This window comes from Rattus norvegicus, chromosome 9 (assembly GCF_021556685.1).
Source record: "Rattus norvegicus strain SHRSP/BbbUtx chromosome 9, alternate assembly SHRSP_T2T, whole genome shotgun sequence".
Taxonomy (NCBI): domain Eukaryota; kingdom Metazoa; phylum Chordata; class Mammalia; order Rodentia; family Muridae; genus Rattus; species Rattus norvegicus.
Window position 1 is genome coordinate 42,289,994 of NC_141542.1, and position 12,464 is coordinate 42,302,457.

Consider the following 12,464-nt stretch of genomic DNA (forward strand, 5'->3'; position numbering starts at 1 on the left):
TCTATGAACTAAGAGGCTCCTGCAATGACCTATTCCTGCCAAGATCACAAGACGCTTATAAACCAGTTTATTACTTCAGACAGACTTTTTAATTTTATTCCATCAATACAGAGAAGGATTTTAGTTTATTTTTATGAATCTTCCCAAAGATATTCTCTGTCTTAAATATAAAGTGTCTGGTCTCATTTGAAATACAAAGGAGGTAAGTTTGTCATTAGTAGTAGTGGGGTGCTGTCTTAGTCAGGGTCCTATACTTGCACGAACATGAGACCCAGGTGTAAGGCATTTTCTCAACTAGTGGTCAAGAGGGGAGGACCCAGACCACTGTGGGTGGTGCCGTCCCTGGGCTGGTAGTCTTGGGTTCTATAAGAGAGCAAGCTGAGCAAGCCAGGGGAAGCAAGCCAGTAAGAAACATCTCTGCATGGCCTCTACATTAGCTCCTGCTTCCTGACCTGCTTGAGTTCCACTCCTGACTTCCTTTGGTAATGAACAGCATTTCCAAAGCTTTTCCTCCCCAGCTTGCTTCTTGGTCATGGTGCAGCCTTGTGTAGTCCCTAATTTTAGTTGGATTGCTTCAAGTTTCTCTCCATTTAGTTTGATGTTGGCTACTGATTTGCTGTATATTGCTTTTACTATGTTTAGGTATGGGCCTTGAATTTCTGATCTTTCCAAGACTTTTAACATGAAGGGGTGTTGAATTTTGTCAAATGCTTTTTCAGCATCTAATGAAATGATCATGTGCCCCCCCCCCACCTTGGGTTTGTTTATGTGGAGGATTATGTTGATGGATTTCCATATATTGAACCATCCCTACATCTCTGGGATGAAGCCTACTTGATCATGATGGATGATAGTTTTGATGTGTTCATGGATTAGGTTTATGAGAATTTTATTGAATATTTTTGCATTAATATTCATATAGGAAATTGGTCTGAAGTTCTCTATCAAAGTTGGCACATCAGTGTAACTGGCTTCATAGAATGAATTGGGTAGTGTGCCTTCTGTTTCTATTTTGTGGAATAGTTTGAAGAGTATTGGTATTAGGTCTTCTTTGAAGGTCTGATAGAATTCTGCACTAAACACATCTGGGGTTTTTTTGGTTGGAAGACTTTTAATGACTGTTTCTATCTCTTTAAGGGTTATGGGACTGTTTAGATGGTTTATCTGATCCTGATTTAACTTTTGTACCTGGTATCAGTCAAGAAAATTGTCCTTTTCATCCAGATTTTCCAGTTTTATAGTCTCTTATAGTTGGATCTGTTGATTTTTTGAATTTCCTCAGTTTCAGTTGTTATGTCTCTCTTTTCATGTCTGATTTTGTTAATTTGGATACTGTCTCTGTGCTCTCTGGTTAATCTGGCTAGGGGTTTATCTATCTTGTTGATTTTTCTCAAAGAACCAGCTCCTGGTTTTATTGATTCTTTGTATAGTTTTTTTCTGTTTCTACTTGGTTGATTTCAGCCCTGAGTTTGATTATTTCCTGCCTTCTACTCTTCTTGGGTGTGTTTACTTCTTTTTGTTCTAGAGCTTTCAGGTGTGCTATCAAGCTGCTAGTTTATGCTCTCTCCAGTTTCTTTTGGGAGACACTCAGAACTCTTAGCACTGCTTTACTTGTGTCCTGTAAGTTTGGGTATGCTGTGCCTTCATTTTCATTAAATTATAAAAGTCTTTAATTTCTTTCTTTATTTCTTCCCTGACCAAGTTATCATTAAGTAGAGTGTTGTTCAGTTTCCATTTTGTATGTGAGCCTTCTGTTGTTTTTGTTGTTATTGAGGACCAGCCTTAGTCCATAGTGATCAGATAGGATGCAATGGACTATTTCATTCTTCTTGTACCTATTGAGTCCTGTTTTGTTACTGATTATATGGTCAATTTTGGAGAAGGTACCATGAGGTGCTGAGAAGAAGGTATATTCTTTTTAGGATGAAGTGCTCTATAACTATCTGTTAAATCCTTTTGGTTCATAACTTCTGCTAGTTTCATTGTGTCTCTGTTTAGTTTCTGTTTCTATGATCTGTCTGTTGCTGAGAGTCTTGTGTTGAAGTCTCCCACTATTATTGTGTGAGGTACAATGTGTGCTTTGAGCTTTAGTAAAGTTTCTTTTATGAATGTGGGTGCCCTTGCATTTGGAGCATAGGTGTTCAGAATTGAGAGTTCGTCTTGGTAGACATTTCCTTTGATGAGTATGAAGTGTCCTTCCTTATCTATTTTGATAACTTTTGGCTGAAAGTCAATTTTATTGGGTATTAGAATGGCTACTCTAGCTTGTTTCTTGAGATCATTTGCTTGGAAAATAGTTTGGTATAATTCTTATAGGTTTGCCTTCATATGTTACTTGATCTTTTCCCCTTACTGCTTTTAATATTCTTTCTTTGTTTAGTGTATTTGGTGTTTTGACTATTATGTGATCCAATCTATTTGGAGTTCTGTAGGCTTCCTGTATGTTTATGGGCATCTGTTTCTTTAGGTTAGGGACATTTTCTTCTATTATTTTGTTGAAGATATTTACTAGCCCTTTAAGGTAGGACTCTTCACTCTCTTCCATACCTATTATCCTTAAGTTTGGTCTTCTCATTGTGCCCTGGATTTCCTGGTTGTTTTGGGTTAGGAGCTTTTTACCTTTTACTTTTTCTTTGACTATTGTGCCAGTGTTTCTATGGTATCTTCTGCCCCTGAGATTCTTTCTTTTATCTCTTGGATTCTGTTGGTGATGCTTGTATCTGTGACTCTTGATCACTTTCCTAGGTTTTCCATCTCCAAGGTTTTCTACCTTTATGATTTCTTTATTGTTTCTATTCTACTTTTAGATCTTGAATGGTTTTGTTCAATTCCTTCACTTGTTTGGTTGTGTGTTCCTATAATTTTTTAAGGGATTTTTTTTAAGGGTTTCTACCTGTTTATCTGTGTTGTCCTCTTTTTCTTTAAGGCAATTATTTATATCCTTCTTAACGTCCTCTATCATCATCATGACATGTGATTTTAAATCCAAGTCTTGCTTTTACAGATGTGTTGGGATATCCAGGGCTTGCTGTGGTGGGAGAACTGGGTTCTCATGATGCCAAGTAGACTTTGTTTCTGTTGCTTATATTCTTGCATTTGCCTCTTGCTATCTGGTTATTTCTGTTGTTGGCTGGTCTTGCTGTTTCTAACAGTGGCTTGTCACTCCTGTAAACCTGTGTGTCAACACCCCTGGGAGCCTAGCTCTTCAGGCAGAATTTGGGCATGTAGAGCTGTGGCATAGGGTCAGCTCAGGGGCACAGATGGAAACCAGAAGGATCCTGTCCCAGGCTGCTCCTTGGTTTCTGTGTCCTGAGGGCTCTGGCCAGGTATTTGAGCAGAAGTGGGGGTCTCACTTGTGTTCGTAGGTGTGTCAGCACTCTTGGGAAACCTGCTGTCTCTGGAAGGGATTTGGGTGTGGAGATCTGTGGCCTATGGTCAGCTCTGTAGTGCAGATGGAAACCAGAAGGATCCTGTTCCAGGTTGCTCCTCCCTTCTTGTGACCTGAGGGCTCCCAGTGGGTTCCTCAGAGCAGAGGTTGTGGTCTTACCTGTGCTCCCAGGTGTGTCAGCACTCCTGGGAGACCATCTCTTTCCTGGCGGTATCCGGGTAGATTGCTGTGGTCCAGGGTCAGCTCCATGCACAGACGGCTTGACTCATTACGGCTCTTGCTACCTCCCTGACCAGACTGTGCAGCTTCTGAAATAGTTAACTGTCCTGGAGGCTGGCTGTCCTCCTGACGTCACAGTCCTCAAGTTGGCTAAGAGTTTCTTCTGGATCTTAACATTGAAAACATCCAAGGCACTGTTTTTACTTCATTTTTTTCATAATGTGCTTAGTCTTAGTGAATATTTTATTATTTTAAAATATTAATTAAATCAACAGTGTGCTTAGTCTTAATTAATACTGTTTTATTAATACTAAATAGTATTAATAGACATTGTAGATTGTTTTTAATCTTTTTTTGTTGTTAATAGCACATCAACTACCACCATAATCCAGGAAGTTTATAAACCTCCCCCTGTGGAATTGTTTAGTGCCATGGTGATGTCATAGGGGGAGAAATAGGAGAACAGGATTCCAACTATCAACAATACCCTTCTTCCACAAGGTCTTCCCAACACACAGTAGCATTTGGTGAAAGTCTGCCAAGAGCAGTGTTATCTTCTTGAAAGGAAGTTACTTTCCTGGTTGTGGGAGAGGGGCATGCTGTGTGGGAACGTGTAGCCAGCTGCAGTGTGATAACCTGTGAGCTCCTGTGCTTTTCTGCCTTTGCACATACACCTGAAAGATCTGTTTGTCTTTGCAGGGGCCAGGGCACTGTTTTTATTCAGAACTCCTGTTAGCCCTTCTGGTGTATAAACACTTTTATTGTTAATCTCTCTAGGCATTATGGGCTCTCCCACTTCTCACAGTACTGATGTGCTATGCTACAGATGAGGATGTTGGTATTAACAGTCATCCTGGTAGGGCATGGTAATGCCCAAAGGAAGCTCGTCCAACCATAGCTGGGCTGTAAAGGGAACTAACCGCTTTCTAGTCAGTGGTTCTGGGAGCAGGACCTATGGGAATAATTAGTAGTATTAAAACTCTAGGGCAATGTCAGGATCATCTGGGACCTTTAAATAACTCAAAACTGTTCCAGAGATATTCTGAGTTAGCGAGTCTGATAGACAGCTTGGTAATCTATTACCAAGTAATGATTCTGTCTGGTTTTAGCGCTCAGATCGAGGAGCACAGTATGTGTGGGTACCTTTTCATATGCTCAGGTGCATATGTGGGGAGAACTTTGAGACTACAGACCTTAATGAGCCACTGAGATGTCTTATCTGTCTTGGAGTGTGTGCTCTCAGCACAAAAACAATCTACTTGCAAATCATTCGGCAGCCATTTTTCCTAGACTATAATATAGTCTAGCAAACTAGCATATTAATATATGCTCAAATGCTTAACTAGTGAGAATTTAGTTTGTTAACATGTTTGATTTCAAAGAGCTGCTATTATGGGCTTTTTCCTGGGCTCATTAGGTTTCGTGTAGATTCCAGCTTAGGGGATAGGTTGGGTCTGAGTTTATTTCCTGTGGAAGAAATGGGCAAAATGACTTAAATTCTTAAAACCCTCTTTAAAGTAGTTTCATTTGTCTTCCTCAGTGAAAATGTTAAGGAGTGCTAATTACCTAAAAAATTTCTGATGCGAATTTATACCTTCATTACCTTTTAATTTAACATTTCATTAAAATTCACTGGTCTAGTTATTCTATGAATGGCCCTATTACCTATCATGATTTTGTCAGTATTTTATATTTATGTAACTAATATTTACCCACTGAAATAGAGTCTTGTATTCAATACTGTGCATTGAAACATATTGGTTAACATTGCCACTATTTTGAAGACCTTTATGTGTGCTAAACTTGTGTCAGTGACTGTATAGATTTAATTATTCCCAAATCCTGGTTTTATTCTTTAATCAGAGTCATGCTCTTGATGACGTGCTGTCAACCTAAATACACTTTTATTGAGGATTGTATTCAATGTAAATGATGTAGCTACTCTATCAACATACACTGTAGAACTGGCATAGAGGAGTTATAAAAAGAATCCCTTCTAATTAATTTACTTTGTGATGGGGTGCATCTTCTGTTCAGTGGCACAAATAATAGTTTGGAAAATGGATTCCCAAAGATTGGAAAAAGATGCTATATAAATAGTAATTATAAGTTTGGATAAATGTATTAGTAGTGGTTAAAGGCTAGTATACTAAAAGATATAATAGTATTTATTATTAATATATTATTAATGTTCAGACTGTAATTATATAATATTCCCTAACCTATAAAAGTGTCAAATGTTTAAAATAAATGAAAGATAGAATCCCAACAAGCTTTGCTTAGACAAAATGTACTTGGATTTGATTCATAGGGGAAAACCCTTTAGTACATTGAAACTCAATGAATATTAATTGTCTTCAGCAGACAGGAGACAAACAGTAATTGATTGGCTGGTTATAGGGGTGTGCACCTTTAATCCAGTTGGTTTGGGAGCCTTAGGTAGCTGGGTCACTTGACCCTGTGAGTTTAAGACAGTAGTTTGGACTGCATAAAGAAGCTCCAGTAACAGAGAAAAGATAATCGCCAGACAGGAAGAGCGGAGTTGTACATCATATGATAGGGAGTGTACATTGGTCTTACAGCTTTTATTAATCATTAATAACACAAACTGATGAACTAGAAATCAGAAAAGTATTTAAATAGGCATTCTTGCCAGTGCAGATATATGAGGGGCTAATAAATACATAAAAATGCCAGCATTATTAATCACTAGAGAAATATAGATTATATTTCAAGACTGATACACTGCCTCAGCTGGAGTGGCTGCTTTGCCGAGGCCGTCTACTGAAATACAGCTGACTTGGTGCCTTACATAAGCAAGTTTCTCACGAGAGCCTTCACCCTAACTCTCAGACAGCAAATTCTCACTGTTCCTTTTAACAGTTTGTGTACTGTTTCTTCTTGCTTTTTTTTGGCTATGAGAGGGGTCAGGACACCAATTTCATCATGTACCCCACTTTATGCCGTTATGCAAACCTGCTTACTTCCAAACGCCTCACCTTGAAACACTTGCAGGGCTTCAACTTTTATTTGCCCCATATTGTTCTCAGAAAATGCATATTAATTCTGCCCTATAATCCCTCAAGGTCACAGACTCTAATGATCAATGTCCATAGACTCATTTCAGTATCACATAAATTAGATAAGGATGAACTTTTAAGTATAACTCATCTTGAGGCAAAATTCTCTGAACCGTGAAAGCAGGTAGACGATCTAATTGTCCAAACACATTTAATATTGGCCACAAGGATAGGACAGATATTCTCTGAAAGGAAGAGGATTGGATAGATATTCTTATTCTGAAAGGAAGAAGACCAGAGGAAGAGGAGTTAGAATACAGGCAGGATATCAAACACCACTGGCTCTTGGGGCTTCAGAGTTGCTGCTGCTCTTGGCTTGATGGCGTGTAGACCGCTGGGGAGCTCTTGGCTTGATGGCGTGTGGACTGCTGGAGAGTGGTCCTCCCTGCAGATGCACTTGGATGGTGGTTACATTTCTCCAGCCCTGCTGAGAGGACTTTGGACAGATGCACGTGGATTCTAACACAGATACTTGGGTAGTGCTCCCTCCCCTGCACTTGAACTCTTGGATGCAGCCTTGCTGACCTCTGGCTGGCCTGTGGGTCAGTATTCTCTTGTCTTAGAGGCCCCCACACTTTCTCAGCAGACACCCTGTAGGCGCTGATGAGTTGTCCGACTACCCTACCATCATCCCACCTCCATCCCCTTCACTTCAACTCGAAGATGTTTCTACTGGGTGTCTGATTATGTTCTTGGTTTAGAACTACTCATCAAAACCCGTTTTGATGTGGTGAACACTAGCTGTCCAAGTTCATTACAAGTAATAATACATATATTGCAGGTTATAATACATATATTGCCAAGTAAAAAGTCTTCGGATGCTTTTACACTGAGAAAGTAAAATGCTATATTGCTTTGGAAAACAGTCTAATTTTTTTCAGAAAGGTTCATCTGTGAGGTGACCCAGTAGTTTCTACTGTGGGACTTCCTCAGACCCACCAGTGTATAAATAATGACACAGAGACATTTGGTAGAGTTTAAAGCTTAGGCCTTTTGATTGGGCAGTCTCCTGGCTACTCCAAACTTAACCCAACTAACTGGCCTACATCCCGACATGTATTCTCAGTGCATATGCAGGAGAATGCTTGAATGGCTTCACTTTGCTCTCAGAATCTGAGTTATTAACAAAGTATGGGGAAATTAGCAGTGTGAAACCACACTTTCTGTGTAGTTTCTCTGCATCAGGAATCTAGATGCTTCCCAGCTGGGCTTCCCCTGCAGGGGAAACTGCAGGGAAGTTGTCTGTTGGTTCTGGAGTCTTCTTAAGGCTCTCCTAGGGAAGCATTAGCTACCCCCCAGCCCCAACCCTGCTCTCCCCTGCTTGTTGACCATCCCCCTGAGTATTGTACAACAAAACTGCAGGCTGTAATACAGCACAGAAACTGGAGTCTCAGAGAAAGAGGGATGATGTGGTCAAGACAGAAGACAGTCTTTCTGTAATCTCAGAGTGACTTTCTATTCTTTGGGGATGTACTCCTTATAACATGACTAGTATGAGAGTGGAGATATTGTATCTTTTCTTTATTCCTGTCTAACCTCATGAGACTAGGGTTCTGCATTTTGATTTAGGTGTATGTCCTCCCCTCGTGTAGGCTGAAGTATATCCAAGGTGCTTATAACTGAACACATCGTCTCTGGAGCCTTCTCTGTGTTTAAAGAGGACCATGCCCTTTAGGGAGGTTGTAACTCTCTTAAAAATAATACACACGATGTAGGTTAATTATTATTAGACAAATTTCGCATGTCTTACAGAATAGGTAAAAGTGGTGTCGTTTTAAATAGAACTTTGCTGGATTTGCTTTGCTCTTCTCTCATTTAGAATTCTTCAATCAACTTGCATTAGTACAGGCCTGTGACCTTCCCTTTATTTGATTTTTGTCAGGCTTAAATACAAAGACTCAGGTAGCTTCATTAAATGAATTGAGAAGTCTCCTTTAGCTAATGGCACAGGCCACAGAGCTCGGCATGGCTTTTCCCTTCTACATCCTAATTACCAAGGATACTAATTACTGTGGGAACAGTAGTCGGCTCTGGGCAGTGAGCTTTCAAGTAGTTCATCTTGAAGGTTTGTCTTAACAACTGTGTAAGGGGTGTTGTCTTGGAAGCTGTTGGGAGTGGCTGCTGCCGAGGGGAAGAATGCTCCCACTCACTCAGAAAGTGTGATTCCTCCCTGGGCATTTTCCCCATAAGAAGCATCTGTCACAGTAGCTGGAATGGAAGGCTGGCCTGGGCCGCTATGCTGTGTTGTAAGGGTTTGAAGTTCATTTCTTTCTGCTCTTCATCCTGGACACTTAGTCCCTTGCGATCATAACAAGTCCAAAATGGTGCTGGGTTATTTTAAGGTATTGTGTATCAGTTTCACACAGGAAGCAGGTCAAAGGGGAAGGTGGAAATAAAGGAGAAGTTGAAAGAAAGATGGGTGTTGGGCTTGTGGCTCTCAGTGTTGACCCCAGGTTTCTTCAGCTAGATAAAAGAAATTGGAAAACCTTTTTTATTCCCAAAGTACAGTTTCTTTATACTTTGACCCTCTGAAACTAAAATTTTTGTAATGACTAATTATTCTCAGCATTAAGGACTGACCTTGGCAGGCCCAGGCAAACACCATACCACCGAGCTAAATTCCTGTCCCCTTTTTATTTTGAGTTTGAGACAGGGTACCTGTAAATTGTCTAAGGTGGCCGTGAACTTGTTGTTTTAATCCAAGGGGTGCTTTAATTTATGATCTTGGTATTTTAGCCTCCACAGTAGCTAGGACTACAGGTCTATGGCACAGAACTATCTCTTCTCTGATGTTGTAGTGCTTTGGGTTAAAGGTTATTAATAAGCAGGAAAACGCTCTCGGATCTGATTATCTCAGAAGCCTAGAGTGTTTAAGTTCACGTCATGTGCGCTATGCTCATGCGCTATGCGTCAGTAGCACAAAGCACTTAGAAGACAAATTGCTCACTTTTTTTACTACAAAAAACAATGTGGGGGGTTAGCATGTGTTCTTTAACAGTAGCTCTCTGTTCACTCGTTCATTCATATATATGTGTGTGTGTGTGTGTGTGTGTGTGTGTGCGTGTGTGTGTGTGTGTGTGTTACATGCATATGGAATACAAATGTATTTAAATTTCTAAAAAGAAATCAGGAGTTTATGAGTCTGATCTGTGTCAATTTCTGTGCATATGAGACCTTTCCTTGATGTGATCCTGGATCTCAGTAGGCCTGCCTACCTAAAGCCTGCTGACTGTAGTTTGCTAATGGCAGTCTAGAGTGGAAACACAAGGAAGTACAAGCCCCTTATGAAGATGACAGGATTCACAGTGTTCTGACTGGGGATTAAGGAGGGCTTCCTCTGATGACAGGTATGATTCTGGAACACATCTTTAAGAGAGACAGTTCTTCTGTTTCTCGACAGTAGAAGAAAGCAATATTTGAGCTTCTGTTTATAAATATAGAAGGATAACTGGGTGATAGAAATAACCCAATCATAAACGTTAATTTACTTCTACTTTATAGCTCAGCATTCATGGGCCAAAGGCAGACATCTTGATGGGCACCAAGGAATCAGAGGGAGAAGATAGCTCCGCTGGGTCAGGACGCTGACGTTTCGGGAGGGCATGTGGTGTGCTTTGTGGACCCACTGCCTAGAGACTGCTGAGTCCCCACAGTCTTTGTTTCTTGCTGCCTTGGGGAAGTGTTCACTGTTGGAAGTCTCTTTTGTTAAGTTTTTCTTAGTCACAACCCTAGACAGGTTCTGGCCTTCTATGAGACTAGTTTGGTTAGTTGGTTCTTTGCATTCACTCATAGAGCGTGTACTCTCTTGTCCAGGGCTTGTTTCCTTCAGTGTAACATCTGGGATCTTTGTTTATGTCTCGCCGGTCTTTTTGATGCACGTCTTTCGTGTGAGTGAACACTCAGTCTGTGTATTCAGCCTCCGGTAGACAGTTGGTCTTTTCGGTTGTTTTTAAGCATTGCAGGTAACTTAGCTTGCTCTGTCGGAGCTCATTGTTGGGTTCCTTTACATTTCCCTGATGATTACCATATCGGGCATCTCTCAATGTGCTTTTGGTCACTGTATATGTTCTATAGCAGAGTATCTGTTTAAGTTCTGCTCTGATTTTAACTTTTGAAAATGGCATGCCTAATTTGAATGAAGATGTATTTATTGATACACGAGATGCTTCATAGTATAGCATGAAGCCAGAGAAACAGATTTCAGGGCAGCAGCTCCAGTGGGACAACATGACTTGTCTTCTCTTAGAACTGCAGAGTTTGCCTTATGCCTTGTTCCAGTAATGAGTATGACAGCAGCCTACAGCAGTGTTAGCCGTTGTTTTACAAATGATATCATGTGTTGCCAGGATTAGGACCATGTTTAAATGATCTGTAACTCATGTGCACTCAACTACTTCCTGAATATTGGGGTTTTGACAACCATCTTCTACCCTTTGTCTTTATGTGTTTTCCTTAATTATCCCTATAAGTTTAACTATGTAGTTTTTATCCCTACATGACTGGCATGTGTCACTGAGTGCAGTGATTTCAGAATTCATCTATATTATAGTGTATGCCAGAATTTCATTCTTATGTTTGAATAATAGTCCACTTTGCATATATGCTATATTCGCTGTTTGCCATTGGACCCTGGTTTTATCTGTATTTTTGCTATTATACATAATGCAACTTTGAAAATGGGAAGTATAGAATTAACTCAGACATCATTTTTAATTCTTCTGGATGCATATGCAGAAGCATAATCATCAGGTATACAGTAGTCGGATCTTTCAGAGGTTGAGAAACAGTCCTACAACTTATCATGGTGGCTGTACCATTTCACATTCCTACAGGAGTGCACAGAGGTTTCTGTGTCCTTGCCAACCTGTTATTTTCTCCTGCACACTAGTCACTCTGGCCTGTGTGAGATGGTCGCACTGTTCTCTCTCTCTCTCTCTCTCTCTCTCTCAAAATACATTTATTATATATAAGTACACAGTAGCTGTCTTCAGACTCACTAGAAGAGAGCATCAGGTCTCATTACAGATGGTTGTGAACCACCATGTGGTTGCTGGGATTTGAACTCAGGACCTCTGGAAGAGCAGTCAGTGCTCTTAACCACTGAGCCATCTCTCCAGCCCGCACTGCTCTCTTATATGGAGGAATGTGATAGATGCTCCTGGATTATGACGATGATGATACGTGTGTGTGTGTGTGTGTGTGTGTGTGTGTGTGTGTGTGTGTGTGTGTGTGTGTATTTGTTGTCATGCTTCCAGATTACATATATGCAAGAAAATGCTTAATGGACGGATTTTTAAAAACAGGTTTCCTGGGTTTTTGAAGTCTCTCAAAGTTTCTTTCACTGTTTTCTTTAATTCATGAGTGTATTGGATCTTTGCTCCTAGGTTAAGCTTTGTATTGAATTAGATGTTTCACTATCTAAAAATATCTGAAATCTAACATTATCTTAAAGTGGAAAATTAATTCCTGTCAAATAACTTTGAATCTCATTTTATGGACTTCTGCTGCTTTTAGCTTTTCTTCCCCTTGTTTGATTTAAGACCAGTGTGCTGAGTCTTTGTGTTTTATATTTAGCAGAGGGAATTTATTTCTATAAAATTACTGTGTCTTTTTAGCTGGCTGTTTAACTTGCCAGAGTGGCTGTGAGTGTTGGGCTGCAGTGAGTGCAGAGTTAACTGACTGAGAGGGTAGAGGCCTGTATACCTGGTACGAGAGGAGAGCCAGGTGTCAGCTTCCTCAGGTGCCATCCTTACCTTTGTTACACACTGTGTGCAGCT

The 12,464-nt window shown here is 40.3% G+C and overlaps 1 protein-coding gene across 1 annotated transcript in view; it reads left to right on the plus strand.

The window, feature by feature from the left end:
* The window catches only part of Lmbrd1 (LMBR1 domain containing 1), a 76,311-nt gene that overhangs the window by 15,339 nt on the left and 48,508 nt on the right, over positions 1 to 12,464 (plus strand).